At 42.6% G+C, this 19,052-nt stretch overlaps 1 protein-coding gene across 2 annotated transcripts in view; it reads right to left on the bottom strand.

Moving 5' to 3' along the window:
- Window positions 1-19,052, bottom strand: part of COL4A1 (collagen type IV alpha 1 chain) — a 515,832-nt gene that overhangs the window by 328,207 nt on the left and 168,573 nt on the right. The gene's annotated exons all lie outside the window — the stretch shown is intronic.

The following is a 19,052-nucleotide window of genomic DNA, read 5'->3' as shown; positions in this document are numbered from 1 at the left end:
ATCCTCTTACTTAAAAATTGCAGGAAACTGGATTTTTGTTGCAGTAGCCCCCACTTTTTGCCTGGTCTATGATGCAACTTTGACTGAAAGTGTGCTGGGTCCCTGCTAACCAGGTCCCCAGCACCAGTGTTCTGTCCCTAAAAAGGCACCATTGTTGCACAACTGGCACAACTCCAGGCCCCCTGTACACCACTAGTAAATGGTACCCCTGGTACCTAGGTCATGGGGACTGAAGAGTTACCCATAGGGCAGCAGCACAAATTGCGCCACCTTAGTGACTCCGCACCAAGATCATGCAAACTGCCATTGCAGACTGTGTGTCTTGGTTCAGACAAAACCAAAGGGTTGACATGGCACACATCCCTGTGTGCCACCCCTACAGACACTGAATGAGATATAGTTAAGCCACCCCTACAACATGCCTTACAGCCCTAAGATAGGGTGCACTATATCCCATATTGTGGACAGATCTACCTGATCAGATATGCCCATGCAATGTTGAAGTTCATTTGTAGACACTGTAAGTGTGCAGGAAAGTCATAGTACATGGACTGGACACTTACCATTATGAGTTCCCCAGCACATGATGGCTTCACTGTACCCCAAGATGTTGGAGCCAAACATCTTGTCTTAGGAAAGCCGCACTGATGCCAGTGATAGATTTATTAGTAAATGCACCAGAGGGAACCTTAGAGGTGCCCCCTTAAACCCTACCAGCTACTAGTGGGGTTACCAAATGGTCTCAGCAACCTGCCACCACTAGACTTGGTTCTGGCCTCCTGGGAAGAGAGTCTTCACTTTCAGAGGCTGGGAACAAAGCCAGCTCCGGGTGGAGGTGCCCACACCACATACAAGCAGGAACTGCCTCCCAGGGTGGGAAGTTTCAAAGGCCAGGCAGTCTTTGAAATGTGGCCTAAGCCCCTCCAGTTAGTAAAAGATGCCAACCCCCCTGTCCTGTCCCCACTTTCAGCTGGAGGACAGACAGAAAAATTATTTAGTTTAGGAGGTGTGCCCATATCCAGCCAGCACGACCCCTTACGGTCGGACAGCTGTGTGGATCCCACTTTTTTGAATCCTCCATCTCATGTTGGACGGAACTAGCCTATTAGGGTCAGGGTTATGCCCACTTCCCACAGGAAATGGTCATACAGAGTGTGTAGTCACCCTAAAGGTCGGGATCACTGAAATATTATCGACCTCAAAAATATCGAGTTGCCATAATATTGTTGATAAAATATTGATGGACAAAATATCGACTGGCTATCTTTAAACAGGTAAGTACAAAAATATCGACTCTAAAATATCGAGTTACTAAAATATAGACTGTAAAAAATATCGTTTTTTTTTTAAATGTCTTTAAATTAAGTTAAAACTAATGTAGTAATAAATATATTTATTATAAACTTACTTAAAATTATTAAATTAATGTTATATTATTAAATATTTATTTTAAATTATAAAAATATATATAAAAAAAAATACATATATATTTATATATAAAAAAAAATATTAAATAAACATATATAATAATTTTACTGTAGCATAGCAAAATAGTTAACATTTATTGTAACAACTGTAGTGAATTCTACAATAGCTAAAGCGTTGGATAGCGTAGGGGTAAAATTTACTATTCCCACTCCAGTGGGTGCAACAGTAGGGAAAGCGTTGGATAGCGTAGGGGTAAAATTTACTATTCCCACTCCAGTGGGTGCAACAGTAGGGAAAGCGCTGGATAGCGTAGGGGTAAAGATTACTATTCCCACTCCAGTGGGTGCAACAGTAGGGAGAGCGTTGGATAGCGTAGGGGTTAAAATTACTATTCCCACTCCAGTGGGCGCAACAGTAGGGAAAGCGTTGGATAGCGGAGGGGTTAAAATTACTATTCCCACTCCAGTGGGTGCAACAGTAGGGAAAGCGTTGGATAGCGTAGGGGTTAAAATTACTATTCCCACTCCAGTGGGTGCAACAGTAGGGAAAGCGTTGGATAGCGTGTGGGTTAAAATTACTATTCCCACTCCAGTGGGTGCAACAGTAGGGAAAGCATTGGATAGCGTAGGGGTGAAAATTACTATTCCCACTCCAGTGGGTGCAACAGTAGGGAAAGCGCTGGATAGCGTAGGGGTAAAGATTACTATTCCCACTCCAGTGGGTGCAACAGTAGGGAAAGCGTTGGATAGCGTAGGGGTTAAAATTACTATTCCCACTCCAGTGGGTGCTACAGTAGGGAAAGCGTTGGATAGCGTAGGGGTTACAATTACTATTCCCACTCCAGTGGGTGCAACAGTAGGGAAAGCTTTGGATAGCGTAGGGGTTAAAATTACTATTTCCACTCCAGTGAGTGCAACAGTATAAAAAGGCAAAACTTCATAATTAATTATAATTTATAGTAAAATTAGTACCAAGTAAATTTAATTTCCTATACCAATAACTTTTATTTACCAACTATTTTTAATTTCATGGACAATTATTAATTAATTAAACAATTTAATTAATTAACTTAATTAATTAATTAATTATTGATATACTTCCCACCCTATTCCCCTATAAACCCACACCCCGCTACTGAAACTAATTTACTATAAATTAATTATTTATCAATTAAACAATTATTATTAATTACCAATTATTTTTTATTTAATTACCTATTAATAATTATTTTACAATTAATATTAATTTACATAATTAATTAATTATATTTAAATTACTACCCACCCTGGAGAAGTGTGGCTCAGGGGTTAGAGGCGGCAGACCCGGAAGCTGAGATCGGCCCTGGATCAGGGTTCAATTCCCCGCCCCGACGGGGGTTGGGCTCATTAATTCCACGGACTCGATAATTCTCACTCCGGTGCCTACTCGACTCACGGGTTCACACTCTGCGACTCTGGGCAATAGCTTGCTTAAACTCCACAACGGCCCCTCGCGGCGGGATGCCTGGCTTTCACCTTGTGGATACCCTGCCGGGGTATCTCACAGGGGAATACCAGGATGGGTTCCCTAAGCAAGCGCATAGATGCCTGCGATGTGGGCGATTTGCGCTATATAAATACATGTACATTTACATTTACATTTACACCCTATTCCCCTATAAACCCACTACCCGCTACTAAAACTAATTTACTATAAATTAATTATTTATCAATTAATCAATTATTATTAATTACCAATTCTTTTTTATTTAATTAACAATTATTAATTATTTGACAATTATTATTAATAATTACATAATGAATGAGTTATATTTAAATTACTTCCCACCCTATTCCCCTATAAACCCACTACCCGCTACAGATTTATATTACACAATTATTAAAAATTAATAAAAACTTACCTTATTTTCCATTTTCTTTTGTCTATATTCTATCTAGTCGATATTATGTCTAGTCTATATTTTTGATTCGATATTTTGGCTATTAATATCGATATAACTCGATATTTTTGTAGTCGATATTATGTCTGGTCGATATTTTGTCTAGTCTATATTTTTTCCTCGATATTATGTCCAGTCTATATTTTGGATTCGATATTATGTCTGTTTACCTAAAGGTCGGCAGGCCATTGGCTACTACGTGGTACATCTCTTAATCCCCTAAATTTAGTATTTAGGTGGAACCCTCATCCCTGAAATGCTGATTCAATGGACCATAAGAGGACAAAGAAGAGCTGCTGAACCCGAGAACTGAGCGCCTGCTTTGGAGCTTTGAGGTAAACCCCTACCTGCTGCTTCGAGACTCGACAATCGAGGTGAACTGTCTCATCCTGCTGCTGTGTGACCTCTAAGATCCCCAGAGGACTACCAGCCTTCGCAAATGCCCATGAACTCCCTCGGAGTAAAGCAGCTACTCCCCTGCAGACCAAAGGCACCGAAACCAAAGAGTCTGGTCTACCGACTTGCAGCTGCCTGGCCCAACCGGCACAGCAAACAACCCGGAAGAGGTACCCATGCTCTGGAAGGTCAGATCTGTCTCCCCATCAAGTGTAGACTGGACAGGACAGACTGGAGCCATGCAACACCAACCCCTGGACTCCTACTGTACCAGAGCCCAGCAGCCGCCAAGGGACATCAAGACCTCCGAGATCCACTTCAAGAGTGGCCCAGCCGTCCTGAATTTACCCCTGACAGCTATTGGTTCTTGACCGTGAGGAGCTGGGTAATGACAAACTGGCTGTGGCCCCTTGTCCCTAAGGTCCTTGATACCCCAGCCCCTACTTGGAAGCTCAAGGACTTGCCTGCAGGTACCCTTGTGCAGCCTGTCTTTAGAGGGCCACTCTTCCACGTAGCGCACCAGCGACCAACTCCACCAACACCTTTTGCTCCTGGTGGGATTCACGACGCTCCTGATTTACTGTTAGTGGCACATTGGACCTTGGCTTCCTGCTACTCCCAACCCAGAAGGTGAACTCCTGAAACTGGCTGTACTGTGTGCTTTAACCTACCTGGTTTTTTCTCCAATAGGATTGCATGTGCATGACTGTGCCTGACTTTGAACTATTTTTTTATCTGTGGAAATGTCATAAGAAATACAGTACTTACCTTTGAATGTAGTTCATGGTTTGAAAATAAATATACAAATAATTGCTTTTTTTTTTAATTGGTCTCAGATTTATTCTTTGAGTGTGTGTCTCATTTATTGCCTCTGTGAGTACAACAAATGCTTAGCACTACCCTCTGATAGGCCTAACTGCTTACCCACACTACCACAAATAGAGTGTTAGTATTATCTACTTTTGCCTCTGTCAACCGATTGGGAACCCACTGGACACTCAGCAAAGTGTAATTCTTTTGAATACACTATATAGAAAGCTAGCTTCCTACAAAAATGCTATGAATACCAGGGGTTACTCAATTTCATAGCACTCAATGTATCTAGCTCGAAATTCTGGAAAGCCAAGCCAGCCTGCCAAGAATTAAAAAACGTTACCTGCAGAACGCTACATTTCTCATCAGTGATCACTTAATTCAATAAGTCATTCTGCTGCCGATAGCAAAACGTGTGATAGATTGCAGAGGTTCAGGGAGTGTACTGCAACATTAATAACCTACCCCGCTTTCAAATCTTTGGAACTTCTTATATTTTCTAAATTCTCACTCATGCAGGCTAGGGTGTGCTATTTTTTACTAATGTGGGCAAAGAAACATGATAGAAGTAAATGACCACGCAAACGTCTCAAGTTAAAAGGCTAAGGGCCTGATTTAGAGTTAAGTGGATGGGATACTCCGTCTCAACCGTGACTGATATCTCGTCCGCAATATTACAAGTGCATTCTATTCAACGGGACTTTTAATACGACGGATGGGATATCCGTTACATATGTGACAAAGTATTCCATCCTTCCATTGACCAAACATTATATCAGGCCCTATATTCAGTAAATTTTAGTAACATAGAGATTTTCTTCACTGTATTTATTTATTGACATTAGAGAGGTTTTTTTATAGGCTTTGTGTAACCTTCGGTTTACTTCACAGCACAAAAAGCAACAGCAATATTGTTTAAAGTGAAGAAACAATGATATCAATAACAAAACTAACATAAATATTATGACCAAAATAAAGTTTACAAATATATCCCACCTTTGGGTGTAGAATTTCCATAATTAACTCTATTGGGCCCCATTTCATAGGCAATATTCAGGAAAAAATATTTTTGTCAGACGATATTTAGGCCTCAATATTCTATCATACTGCTGATGTTTTGTGACATGACTCCTGGTGGCTAGGAAGGTTCACCTTCACAGAGATATATGGCATTTATGTTGAGAGGAATCAACTAACACACAAAAAGTGATGGGGGGAATGCTTCCAAATAGTATAGAAAGGATGTGGCCTAACAGCTAGTGATGGGGGGAATGCTTCCAAATAGTATAGAAAGGATGTGGCCTAACAGCTAGAGACCTCAAATCTGGGGAACCGGGTTTGAGTCTCGGCAATGATGCTCAAGATCCTGTGATTCCGGGCAAATCACTTAATCTCCTCATGCCTAGCAAAAAAGGAATGTTTCCTTATGTAATGCAACTGGTGCTCATGTAAAGCACTCGGATACCTGATACCTTTGGGTCAAGGTTGTGCTATATAATACTACAGAAAAAAACACTGGCAATTGCTTGGGGCAGCAATCCAACCCATTGTGTTTTTTGCCCACCATGCCACCTCAGATTAGACCCAGCCATATGCAAACTAGCCTTTGTCAGGGCCGGACTGGGAACCAAAACCAGCCTTGGCAAAGTGCTCGGCCGCCCCTCCTCCCCCCCCCTCCCCGCGGGGGTTGGGGGTGTCGCCGAGCTCCATGTCAGGGCCAGTTTTCGGCCGATTTTGTTACAGGGCCGATTTTGCAGCTATGCTGCAAAAACTGCCCTGTAACAAAAACGGTCCCCAGGGGCCCCAAACCGGCCCCCACCCGTGCGGCACACCGGGGGATTTCCGGTGCCCGCTGCGGCCAGTCCGGCCCTGGCCTTGGTCTTGCTCCATTTGGAACAGACTAACAAAGTAACACTACAAACACTGTACTATCAGAGTCCTGAATCAGTTCAATAAATTACAAGGAGGCTAACTCTACTGAATCAAAGTACTGATGAAATGAAATTTTGACTTATAACGCGCACTAATACCCAGAGGTGTCTAGGTGCCACTATTGATCAGGTTACAATAATTTTAACTTTTGCACCAAAAGTCTATTTCTACCCTGCTGTCGGAAATGTTTCTGGTCATGCTTGATCCTTACTGTTTCTCAATGAGGTTGTATTGCTTTTACCCTGATCTTTGGAGTCATACTTTTCCTGAAGAAATATCCTGGATAAATTCCTCTGTGCAGCTTCTTCACTCTGTGAAGAGAAGAATTTAGAATAATTCATCCCAAAGCTGGGATTATCTACCCCTTACCAATGTATGAGATTTGGGAGCACCCAACCCACTTCTCCCATCTGCAGGTGGAGTGTAGCCTTCCCTGGATTGGTACTGACGAAGCCAAACATGTGTGTGAGTGTCCAGAATTAGAGGAATAGCGAGAAAAGAAACGAGATACAATGAGAGCACCAAAGATGACAAAGGTGAGCCTTTTATTACCCACAATCAGGGGTGGCTCTAGGCTCATGGTGGCCCTGGGCAGGGAGAGTAGGTCGGGCGCTCCAGAAGAGGGGGTCCGGGTGGGGCGGAGGTCACCCCCCCCCCCAGCACAGGAAGGTGTTTGGAAGTGGAACAGAGCGGACGCCGCCAAATCCCTGCCAGGGGCCGCCATGCAAATATGTATCCATCCTCAGAGGATTATTATATTAAGGATATATATTGGCGTGGGGGCCACTGGGGGTTGGTGGCCCTGTGCAGGTGCACAGCTTGCACATGCCTAAGGCCGCCCCTGCCACAATTCACAGAATCACTGCACTGCCCATGAGTTACATCGACTGTCGATCCCATAGTGCTGGTGAGGGGAGTGCAGGGCAGAGCCAGAGGCACAGACAGAACAGGTGCATACGGGCTGTACACAAAACATTGCGCTCTAGCAGTTCTTTGGGCCTGGCTGTACAGTTAAATATTAAATGTCTGTGTTATGTGCTGTTCCAACATACCCAGTGACAAAACTGGATTATGCCGCACCGAGGCAACATCAGTTACGAATATTCTTCTAGTTGTGGAGAGGCACTTTTCTGAAGGTAAAAATGACAATATATGAACTCCAAGTAAAGTAATATTTGGAAGCCAGATTATCTTCGCATACCTACTTGTGTAGGCGTAATATGAACTGGTAAACTAGAGGTAATTTTTGAATCTCCTGTCAGGACAGTTTGATGAACTGATTTGCAACTGCCTGTGAAATCATCTAATCGAATGTACCTCATGAATTCGAAATGTTTACTTCTAATTTATTTTACTTCCCCTCTTTTTACTGCGTTTTCTGCTTCACTTTCAATTATTTTTTCTTCCAGATGTGTCTAATTCAATTGGTGTGGTGTTTTCCTTGCATCCCTCTGTCTCCTCCTCGCTCTGTATCTTATTTGAATGAAGTTTCCCCTTCCTTCTTTTCACCTTTCTTTCGCCTCTTCTCTGCAATTTCTGTCTCCTCATCTCATTCTTGTGATTTCGTTTTCATACCTATGTTCTCCATTTATCACTTCGTTTCTCTCTTTCTTCCGTCTTGCTCCATTTTCTACCATTCTCCCTCTTGCTCTGGTTTAAAGTCTCAAGGTAAAAAAAAGTCTGAGCCTCCAAAATGAATGCCGCTGTTCATCATCTGCAATTACCTAAACAAAGTGATCACTGCTGCTAGCCCCTAGCTATGCAAACTAACTCCTGACAGGGTACGTTGTAGAGTAACCTTCAGTGGTACAAAAATTGCCCCTATGAACCTAACCTTGCGCATTAATGCAATTTGAAATGCATAGGTGGTAGTTAAGTGATGTCATATGCGCATCCCTCCCACATCAATAACGTCATAATGCATTTGATATTAAAGATGAGGTTTTGAATCCGGTTATATAATAGCAGAATTACATCTGTGGTTATGTTATGTTATGTTAAAATTTATTTATTCAGCGCACGTACGCCCTTGGGCTTCATGGCGCTATCATGTGGTGCAAAACAGAACAAGTCTATTAGTCTCAATGTTTTTCATTGACGAAAACGGTGTAACCTGGGTTTCTTTTCCTTCCTATTTTGTCCTTTTTCATCATCGCTTTGCCTGGTTTCCAGGTAATGTGAAATCGACAAACAATCCTTTATTTTTTGCTGCGGCATGCAAGGACCAATAAGGAAGTCATTTTCCTGGTAGCTCCTACCATTCAGCAACTGGTATAAAAATGTCTTTTCCCACCTAACAGAAGCACCAGAAACCGCTCATATTAGGTGATTAGTGCTTGGAGCACCATATTTTTAAGGTTATTTGAAATTAGTTAATGTTCTTATATATGCTTAGTAAAACGCGTGTAGCGTTTTCGCTCCCCCCTTCTTACTCCTGAGTGGGAGTCATTGTGGTGACTACAAGGGAACTTTACTGTAAGTTGCAGCAAAACGAAATCTGAACTAAAGTGCTGGCCTTAGTTCAACATATTTGTAAGTCTCTCTGGAGTATAGTGTTCTTGGAGGAGTCAGACCACCTCAGGGAATGGATGAGAACATTCTGTACCATATGGCAGTTTTTAGGTCTGGCTTGATTGGATTAGCTGTCATAGGAGCTCATCTCTTAGGCAAAAAATAGTAGATTGAGTCGCTTTGGGTCAGCCCCCTTCAGAGCTTTTTTGCTTTGTACAACCCACATTTAATCACCGCTTAAGAAAAGTCTCCCTTAAATTAAAATAAATTGAGTATTTCCTTTTTTTAACTGCTATACTTCTAAACCAGACAAACTGTTGCTGTTTGAAGTATATACAATGTGTTAGTTTAGTGCAATGCAGCTCGGCACCAAAAGCTATTGCGTTGTGGTATGTTGGGGAAGAAAAATGCACGCATCAACATGTATTAACAAGCATTGGCACAGCCAATAGGTCTCTTTTATAAGATCTATTGGCTTTTGCCAGTGTTTTTAGAGCGTCCGGCTGCAGGTCAGCATGGCAAAAAAAAGGCTCAATTTACGTGGCCACGCATCATTTTGTACGAATGCACATGCTTTTAAGATAAATGTGCGCACCTATAAAATTTACGTATCAGAGATGAATCAGTAAATAATCTTTAAAAAAGTGCAAAAGCATAGTATGAAAACATTTTATTTTTATTTCGAAAAAATGTAAACTAATCTGCAGTTTACAGGATTGGGGCGGATGGGAGGAAGCAACATACCATGAGGGGGGTGAGGCAGCATGCTGGGTGAAGAAGAAGCAACCAGGTGGACAGGGCAAAAGTACCAAGTGGGAGAGAATATATGCGAAAGAGAGCAATGTGGAACAAGGGAGGGGAAACACCTGGGTGAGAGAGAGCAACGTGGGGGGAGAAAAGCACACAAGGGAGACCGCTGGAAAACACATCCACCCCTCAATGGAGTGCTTATGTGAAAAGAAAAAAATTTTTCCCTAAAAGCAAAAGAGGAAAGATAGAGGCCAGGCAATGAACAAAATTGTACAGATATAAAACTCCTAGGGCGGGACCAACAAAAGATGGATAAGCTGCAACCACGAAAGCCATCCAATAAAAAGTAAGGACGAAAGAGAGACAATAAAGTCATACAATGGTAGGCAATGAGCTGCTACATGTCCACATAGGCTCATGGTAACCACGCAATTTGTTGTTTGGAACAAGACAGCTTGCTGCTTGGTAGATTTGATCTAAATATTGCATTCTGCTGTTGTCATCCCGTGCACTGTTGCACAAATAGAATGGCTAATGCCCCGCACAATCTTTGCACCATGACGCAGAGGTTTCTAAATGCTGTCTAGCACAGGGTTTGTACTGAGAGCAAACTTTTCCAGTACAATCCCATATGCCTACAAATGTTTATACATTCCCCACATTAGATATGTGCTGCACAGAGTTCTGCACGGAGCAGAAATAAAAAAATCTCCAAGATAGTGCCTTCATCAAGGTGGTATGATTTTTTAACACAAAGACCGATGTAAACTAACTCAATGGATTAGGCATGGGTCAAGGCAGTGATCCACCCATTTCAATCCCATGCAACATCCCCTTGGCATACAGTAATGTAAAGCATGTTTTCACAGAGAAAACAGTCACTTTTCAGTCCAAAATACCTTTTGCGCTGAAAATTAACTTCTCTTCCAAGATCCACTTTGCATCAATATGCATGATTTGAGCTAGCACAAAGTCTTAAAAAATCTTCCCCTGTCCTATGGGAGTGCTGAAGAAATATAGTCTGCAGACAAGATAGCAAGTGCCTAGTTGCTGAATTCCCCAGCATTATCACTTTTCCAAACAGTCTATTATTTTTTAGCATATTTTATTCTATTCAGTCACAGTGGTTTTGAGTATTACTGTGAAGTGTGTTTTGAGTAAGGATTATTTGCAGAAGCAATACAAGACATAACTCACTGTTTCCCTATATTGCCTTAGTTTCAGAAATTGGAACGCTAAGCCAAGGACTACCAAAAGCCACTTCAATGCCATACCAATTGTACTTTTGTGCTGTACTAGACAGAGCTATGTAACAATAGAAGAAGTACCAATATGCCACAAATACCTTTCCATAGATGCTGGGATCAGCAACATGTAGCAAGTCACCAACTGAATGGTGATTTGGGGATTTTTGTTCTAACCAAACTGGATGCAATGTTTTTCTGGTCTTTCCTTAATTTGGCTTATGTGAACTTACACATATGGGCATTGTTATGCTATGTTATGAAAAATGTACACAGCGCACATACACCATTAGGTTTCATGGCGCTAACTCTAGAACTTGCCGAATCCAGTGGAGCAGCCGCGGCCCGTGGAGGGAGTTCTGGTAGGGCAGAAAGGCGGGGTGGGGGAGGGGCAGGGTGGGGGGTGCTAAAACCCAGAATATGGATAATTGGAGGTAAGTAAACAATGTAATTAATAAAACGAATTTCGTAGCACGCGCGCACCGCATTTTGCGATGCAGGGCGCGCTACGAAATGCCATTTACTAATTAAATTGTTTACTTACCTCCAATTATCCAAATTCCGGTTTTTAGCACCCTCCCTACCCTGCCCCTCCCCGCCCCGCCTTTCTGCCCCTCCGGAACTCCCTCCACGGGCTGTGGCTGCAGTGGAGGGAGTTATTTGTGAGCCTGCACAAACAGCCATGTCTTAAGCATTTTCCTAAAGCTCAGAAGATCAGTACATGACCGAATCTCCAGAGGGAAGGAATTCCACAGTCTTGGGGCCAGGGACGCAAACCTACATCCTCCTTGACGTTTAAAATTGAAGGCAGGGGTAGTCAGTAGCTGTAGGTGTGCTGAGTGCAGGTTGCAAGAGGGAGAGTACCTTGATAAAAGGCTGTTAATGAATTTTGGGCTACGACCGTGTAGAGACTTGAAAATCAGACATCCCGTCTTAAAGGCAGAGCGTTGGGAAATAGGGAGCCAATGTAGCTTTTTTTAAAGAGGGGTGGTAGATTGCCGTCTGGGTTGCTGGTAAATCAGTCTTGCTGCTTGGTTCTGAATCATCTGAAGCCGCTTGATGAGGAAAAATGGCATGCCCAGGTAGACTGAGTTGGCATAGTCTAAGTGAGATAGCACCATGGCTATCACAACCTGTATAAGAGCTGCGTGAGTGAGCAGTCGCCTGATCTTTCTGATCTTTCGCAGCTGACAGAAACAGGATGAGACCACCGCATAGAGGTAGAGGGTTCGGGGAGGATCCAAGTTCCGAAGGCTAGTAATGTGGGCCCCAGAAGTTCTGACTGCTCCCTGTCAGAATTAATTCAGTCTTGCCTGGGTTGAGTCTTAAATGGTTGTGGTCCATCCAGTGGCGAATGTGCAGCATGGTGGCCTGGAATTCGAGGACTGAGTTAGGTGAGTTATCGTAATTAAACATTAACTGTAAGTCATCGGCATAATTGAAGGTGGTCAAATTCCTTTCCTTCAGGGACTGAATCAGAGGTAAGAGGTAAAGATTAAAAACGATGGGGGATAGTGAGGATCCCTGTGGGACCCCACATGTTGTTGTGAGCTTGGGTGCTGTGAATGAGGCTATGCATACCGCTTGCGTGCAATCTTCGATAAAAGAGCTTATCCAGCTAAAGGCTGAGCCCTGGATGCCAGCCTGCCTGACACGGTCCTTCAGGATACCGTGATCGACCGTGTTGAAGGCAGCCAAGAGATCTAATAGCACCAGGGCATGTGGGATGCCTCTGTCAGCTTTATCTTATAAGGTGTCAGGACTGCCAATATCACTGTCTCTGTAGAGTGAATCTAGATAGTTAGAGTGTTCCATTAAGTTAGACAAGCACTTCGCCACGTGGGCCTCCAGTACTTTGGCCATGTAAGGGAGTAGAGAGAAGGGCGACAGTTTGACAGATGCATTACATTTGATTGTATCAATGTCTTGTTTACTATCAGACAAAGATGTGTGAAAAATGCTGTTTTTGCACAGGCTTCACTGTGTCATCTGGCATCCTGTTTGTAGGTTATAGTGCCCAGTCAGTGCAACATATAGAATGTTAAATCTGTCAGCCTTTGGGTGGTCTTGGCACAAAGGTTGTGCATTCCTTCTCCATTTTTGCTGGCTTTAGGACTCTGCGCACTTCACTAATACTAACCAGTGCTAAAGTGCATGTGCTCACTCCTTAAAACATGGCAACATTGGTGTATCCCCAATTGGTATATCTAATTTGTTTATAAGTCCCAAATTAAGTGGTACTACATGCTCTCACGGCCTGTGAGTTAAATACTGCAAGTAGGCCTACAGTACTAATTGTGCCACCCACTTAAGTAGACCTTTAAACATGCCTCATGCCTGCCATTGCAGCCTGTGTGTGCAGCTTAGAACTGCTATTTTGACCTGGCCAAAAATCTTTTGTCAGGCCCTAACCTTCATTTTTAATGCATATATGTCACTCCTTGGGTAGGCCCTGGACACCCCATAGTGCACAGTGCAGTGTATTTAAAAAGTGAACAACTACTACAATACAGAGGGCCGGGGGAAAAATATTGAAAGACCAGCCAAGTTTTAATCCCCCAAATCCTTAATGTGTCGAAAACATGAAAAAATTGGCGGTCTAATAATCAAACATGTACTGCTAATACCACTATCTCATTAATGATTAGTAGGTAGAGAGGAAACACTATGATGCAGAAAACTAAAGGCATAAAAAAGTGAACCAAAGCCACTTCTGGATATTTGGTATCCCATCATTGCACAGATATGTGTGCCCAGTGTCATCATGTGGGTATTACCAAAATAACTGACTCTAGTTCTCCCTTTAGGGAGAAGCAAGAGGTTTGGTTGACTCCTCTTGTGGATTGTCACAGAAAAAGATTGTGCAGATAGTAAAGATTACAGTTACTTTCTAAACTTCTTTTCTCAGAAGACAAAGCTGTGCAAAAAGTGAAATTAGTGAGATAAAATCGGATAAACCCCATGGGTATACAATACAACCATTCTTTTAGTGTATACTCTTTGAGGTTTTCCAAATTAAAACCAATGTGCTAGTGAAAAAAAGACAGTTAGAAATAAAACACTGTCTACGAGGTCAACATGTTTCAGCTTAGGGATGAATCTCCCTGGCTTTCGTCAGGACCTCTGCAAATCTTATGTCACTGCAATATTGAAAAAAGGATAAATACATACAGTTTATATCCTGTTACCATTGCCAAATCCTTAAGACAAGCATGATGCTTGGCGATATCACTACTTGTCCAGGGATGGACCTCACCTCCCTCATATCCAGCTCGAGTTTAATAAAGTGAGGCCCGCTCTATCTGTTGGTACCTCAGGGCGAAGACTCTCGCTGGGATGGAGGTATTTAAAAAGTGAGACATGTCATTTTACGTTTGACATATCCTGGCAGTGAAAATCTCTCAAATTTGTTTTTCACCACGACCAGGTCTACTTCTCCCATAGGATAACATTGGAGTTAAATTATTACATTAAAAAGCTGTAATTTCCAAATGGCAGCTGGTAACCAATTCACATTGGGTGTTGTTGGAATTGTAATGAAAACTCCTAACTTATGGTGAAGTCGGATTTTAAATTGCAATTTTGAAAATACAACTTTTATATAGTTGGCTTTACCCTGCTTTGGCCTTTTAATACCTGTAGCCTGTTTCTGGGTCACATGGCTGGATGTAGCTGCCGGTTGAGCTTTGTATATGCCTCTTAGAAAGCCACATGCCTCTTAGACAGCCGCACACAATAGAGAGTTTAGGTGTGCCTGGATGGGCCATCACTAGCAGGATGGGAGGGTGGAGCTGAGCACAGCCCTAATTACACTTGAATAGGCTTTGTCTTGGCTCCACACAGAGTGCTGCATACCCCCTGTAGTTAGTCTAGAGCCAGGACAGGGAAGGTGTGATACCTGGGGACTTCAAAGAGAAACCTCTTGAAGCTCCTTCACCCCTTAAAAGGCGCAACTCTGTATACATTCTGGACCTCAGACACCAGCTCTTCAGTACTCTTCTGGGCCTGTGGATACTCTGCCAGGAAGAAGGACTGTTGTGCTGCTGACAGGACTGCCACTCTGCTGGACTGCTGCTCTGAAGGACTGCTTGCGTAAGGACTAGACTCGCATCTGTTGAACCCAGGACTCCAAAGTGACTCGAAGGGCTAGTGGACTGGGCTCCTGACTCAGGGATAGAAGGCAGAAACAACCTTGAACTTGTACCTAGATTCTGCCATTTTTGAGTGTACCATGCCAAGTGGTGCCACCCATGTCCTAGACCCTTGGTAGTGGGCCTAAGGTGTTATGCCAGCCTCTGTGGATCTAGGGGAACCGACAAATCTCTTCTGCTGCACAATGCAAACCAGAGCAGAACTGACACATCACTGCTGCAGTGTGGATTGCAACTATCACACAGACCCACATCACATGACAGCCTGTTGCTGCATCAGAACTGCTGTCTCCCAACGCATCCCCAGCGCAGGCCCTTGCATCCCTCATTGATGGCAGCCTCAACAACGAAATTGGACTCCACATCGCAGCCTCTCAGCTCCCCGTAACTGACTCATTGCTCCGACTGCGCGACATATCCTTGTGACTGGACTTCACATCTCTAGCCCTTGTCCACATATCCTCGACGACGAAGCAGGACCTCACACAGAAGCTTTGCTGCATCTGGGAACCAATGCATTGCTTCGGCTCTGTGATGAATCTTCAACATGGATTCTCGCAATGCTTTGCAGACCAGGATTTGAGGTACTCTGTTCAGTGAGCCTAACTGGGTTCATGTAGCTGCCCTGTGCCCCATAGGGGTCAGCATGAACAGATATCCACATTTGACGCTTTGTGATTTTTGCGCTATTTTTACTGGAATCTTTAAACCTGAATGTCCCCAGTTCTCCTAATTGCATTCTTGTCATTCTGGTCTTGTTTTATTTATTAAAAAATATTATATTTTTCTAAACTACTGTGGGATCCCTTTTGTGGTGTGTTTTTACTGTATTACTACTTGAAATGTTTCACACATATTTTACACATTGCCTGTGAGTGAAGCCTGACTGCTATGTGCCAAGCCACCCAAGGATAGATCGCAGGTTAAATTAGGGCTTGCTTGTGCAAAGAAGTAAAGTGGTTGCTGCTTGAGAAGGGGCTTCATCCTCCTCAACCGGTAAACTATTTCTTACATGGTATAACATTCATAGATGTAATGCACTTAATCGGTTTTATGATTTTTTCCGACAGAGGTTATTAGACCCAGACTAACACTGCACACTTAACAGGTGTTGTTAGCTGTCAGTTTCAGTATTTTTGCAATATACAGTAGTTTTTAGACCATTGTGGATGGAGCACCACATAAAATCAATGAAAGTCACTACTTGGCAAACTTGCCAAGAAATATAGTTTTCAAAATATGTGGTGTTTACTGCTGGTCACAGACTAACCTGACATTGATAACTTGTCACTTGTCAATTCTGATTTCACATTGCCTGTCAAATATGATACTTGATATGACTGCATTTGTGGCCTTGCTATCCTCTGAGCTTTGGCAACACACACATGCTGTATTTTTTTTTTTTACAATGAAGAGAGTAGGAATGTAGGGAGGTATAGCAAATCTTGTTATTTATGGCTTCCCCTATCATGACAGTAGAATTGTATGAAAATCTTACAAAAATTCATGTTGACTGCGACTGCCTCTCCATTTCATGGCATAATAGGCATTTACAATATTTAGGACTGTGTTAGTCAGGACCTTCAGATTTTACTAACATTATAAATTATATGTACAATATACATATTTTTTACCAGCTTTCAATCATCCCTCTTCTTCTATTGGTCTATTATTGTGTCATTCATATTTTTCTCCAATCCACTACAGAGTACAACATGGTGCAATGGGCAAACTTCAATGTGAGTGATGTCATTCTTCCCTTTCACAAGCAACAGATCTACAAAGTTGTTCACTTCAGTGGTAGGATCTACATTGGTAATGTGTGCTTTTCGAAAGTAAAATATACTTTTATTTAAATTGATGAGGGCCTGGGGGCTTCCTCAACTACCCTCTTTTTCAAAAACGATGACAAAATAAGCATTGAGAAAGCAGAAAGGCTTGCAGCCAACACCACACCAAGTGACTTAGAGAATGCTTGTTGGAGGAATTAAGTGTGCGGTATAGTACATATACTTACAACTTGGTTCTAGAATGCATGGCCTGCCGCAACACCCATGCTATTTTTAGGTCTCATCTACCAGACAGTGCACATGCTGTCTTTTGTGACAAAGTTAGTGGGCTTACCAAGAACATACAGGTCTTGGAGACCAACCATTTCTTAACATTGGTTGGCTTTTCTGTCACTCTCATTTGCCTGATTCTTATTCGTGTCCCAGCCTGTCAGTCTCGTGTTTCTTCCTCCCATGGATCATTGACTCGTTATCATCACTTTTAACTGGCTGAGTTCTGTGCTTCCATTATTTGATTTTCAAGAACTAGTTTTCCTTTTCGGTTAAGCACTCAATGAGAATGCATGTTTTTTTCCAGCTGCCTACCTCAGGTGCATTTTTCCCCCTGCACTCTGTGTTTCTTTTTTTATCCTTATACCTCTCCCTGCCCATCTACATGTTGCTCTCACCCTTATCTACTTCCCCTGTTGCTTTCACGACCACGTGCTTCTCCCCCATCCGGTCCATGTTGCTCCCACTCCCGTTTCTTCTCCTCACCATACCCGCCCTCCATGGTGCCCCCCCACCTGAGCCCTTCTCTCGCCTGTTGCTTATCCTCCATACCTCTTGCTTCCCTTTTGCCAATTCGCCTGGGCGCTTCTCCCCCGCTCTCTCCATGTTGGTCTCTTGCCAGTTGCTTCTCATGTTCATCTCTCCTCAGTTGTTTCTCTTCACCCCACGCCCTCTATGTGCTTCCACCACCCTCATGTTGCTTCTGCCCCCCACCCCCATGTTGCTGCTGCACAGCATCGAGGATGCTTTGCAGTATGGCTAAAAACAATTGCCAAAACTAATATGTCCCAAAGGCAAGACCTATTATGTTTGCCAATATGTGTTATTTTGTTATTTTCCAATTCCAATTGAACGGAGATATGTACACAATTAATATATTTCGTAAGATCTGATTAGGTTGCATTGCATTTGGTTGCTAACAGAATGTCCTTGTGTCCAGATGTGTATGGAAACGTCAAATGTAGAAGCTGCATAGAAATACTAAAGGAATAACTTTTTGGGTGCAGATAATTCATGAAAATGTTTTTCATTTCAGCCATTATACCTTTTTCATTCTTTTAAGTCCCTATAAATTACAAATCAATTTTAACGTGGCATGGTGGAAACTTCATTTTCCAAGTTCCATGATCAGGGTCACCATGACTTAACAAATGTTTTTAATTCAGTTATATTATACTGATGCAATACTTTCAAAAGATGTAACCCTCGTTATAATTTTATTCGACATATATTTACCAATAACTTGGGTATAGTTTCGCAAAATAAGTAATCAATAGCAGATTTGTCTAATCCCTATACTTTATTGTTGTTTAAAGTAGGGGCATTCAAAATTCATGTAATTTACTTTTGCATAATTACTCAAAATTTCCGGTATCTTACAGGAAATTACAGGTAATTATACAAAAATGCTGATACGTCATTTGGCGCTTGATTTTGGCATGAAATGCACCTTTGCATTTTGGAGTGGAGAAGTGTGGCTCAATGATTAGAGCGGCAGACCCTGATGCAGAGGTCTAGCCTGGGACCAGGGTTCAATTCCCTGCCTCGGCGGGTCTTGGGCTCAAAAATTCCACAGACCTGATCATTCTCGCCTCGGTGCCTATTCCAATCATAGAGTCCCACTCTGCAACTCTGGGCAATAGCTTGCTTAATCTCCACAATGCTAAGGATGCCTGGGGGTGCCCAGGAGTGGACGCCTCACAGGGAAAGCCAGGATGGGTTCCACAGCGCTATTTGTACAAGCGCCTTGAGACCCTTGCGGGTGAGTAGTGTGCTATACAGGTATCAATTTAATTTACTTTGACAGAAGATCGCATTTCCTGGTAAA

This window comes from Lissotriton vulgaris, chromosome 8 (assembly GCF_964263255.1).
Source record: "Lissotriton vulgaris chromosome 8, aLisVul1.2, whole genome shotgun sequence".
Lineage (NCBI taxonomy): Eukaryota > Metazoa > Chordata > Amphibia > Caudata > Salamandridae > Lissotriton > Lissotriton vulgaris.
This window is presented reverse-complemented; position numbering and strand designations above follow the sequence as displayed.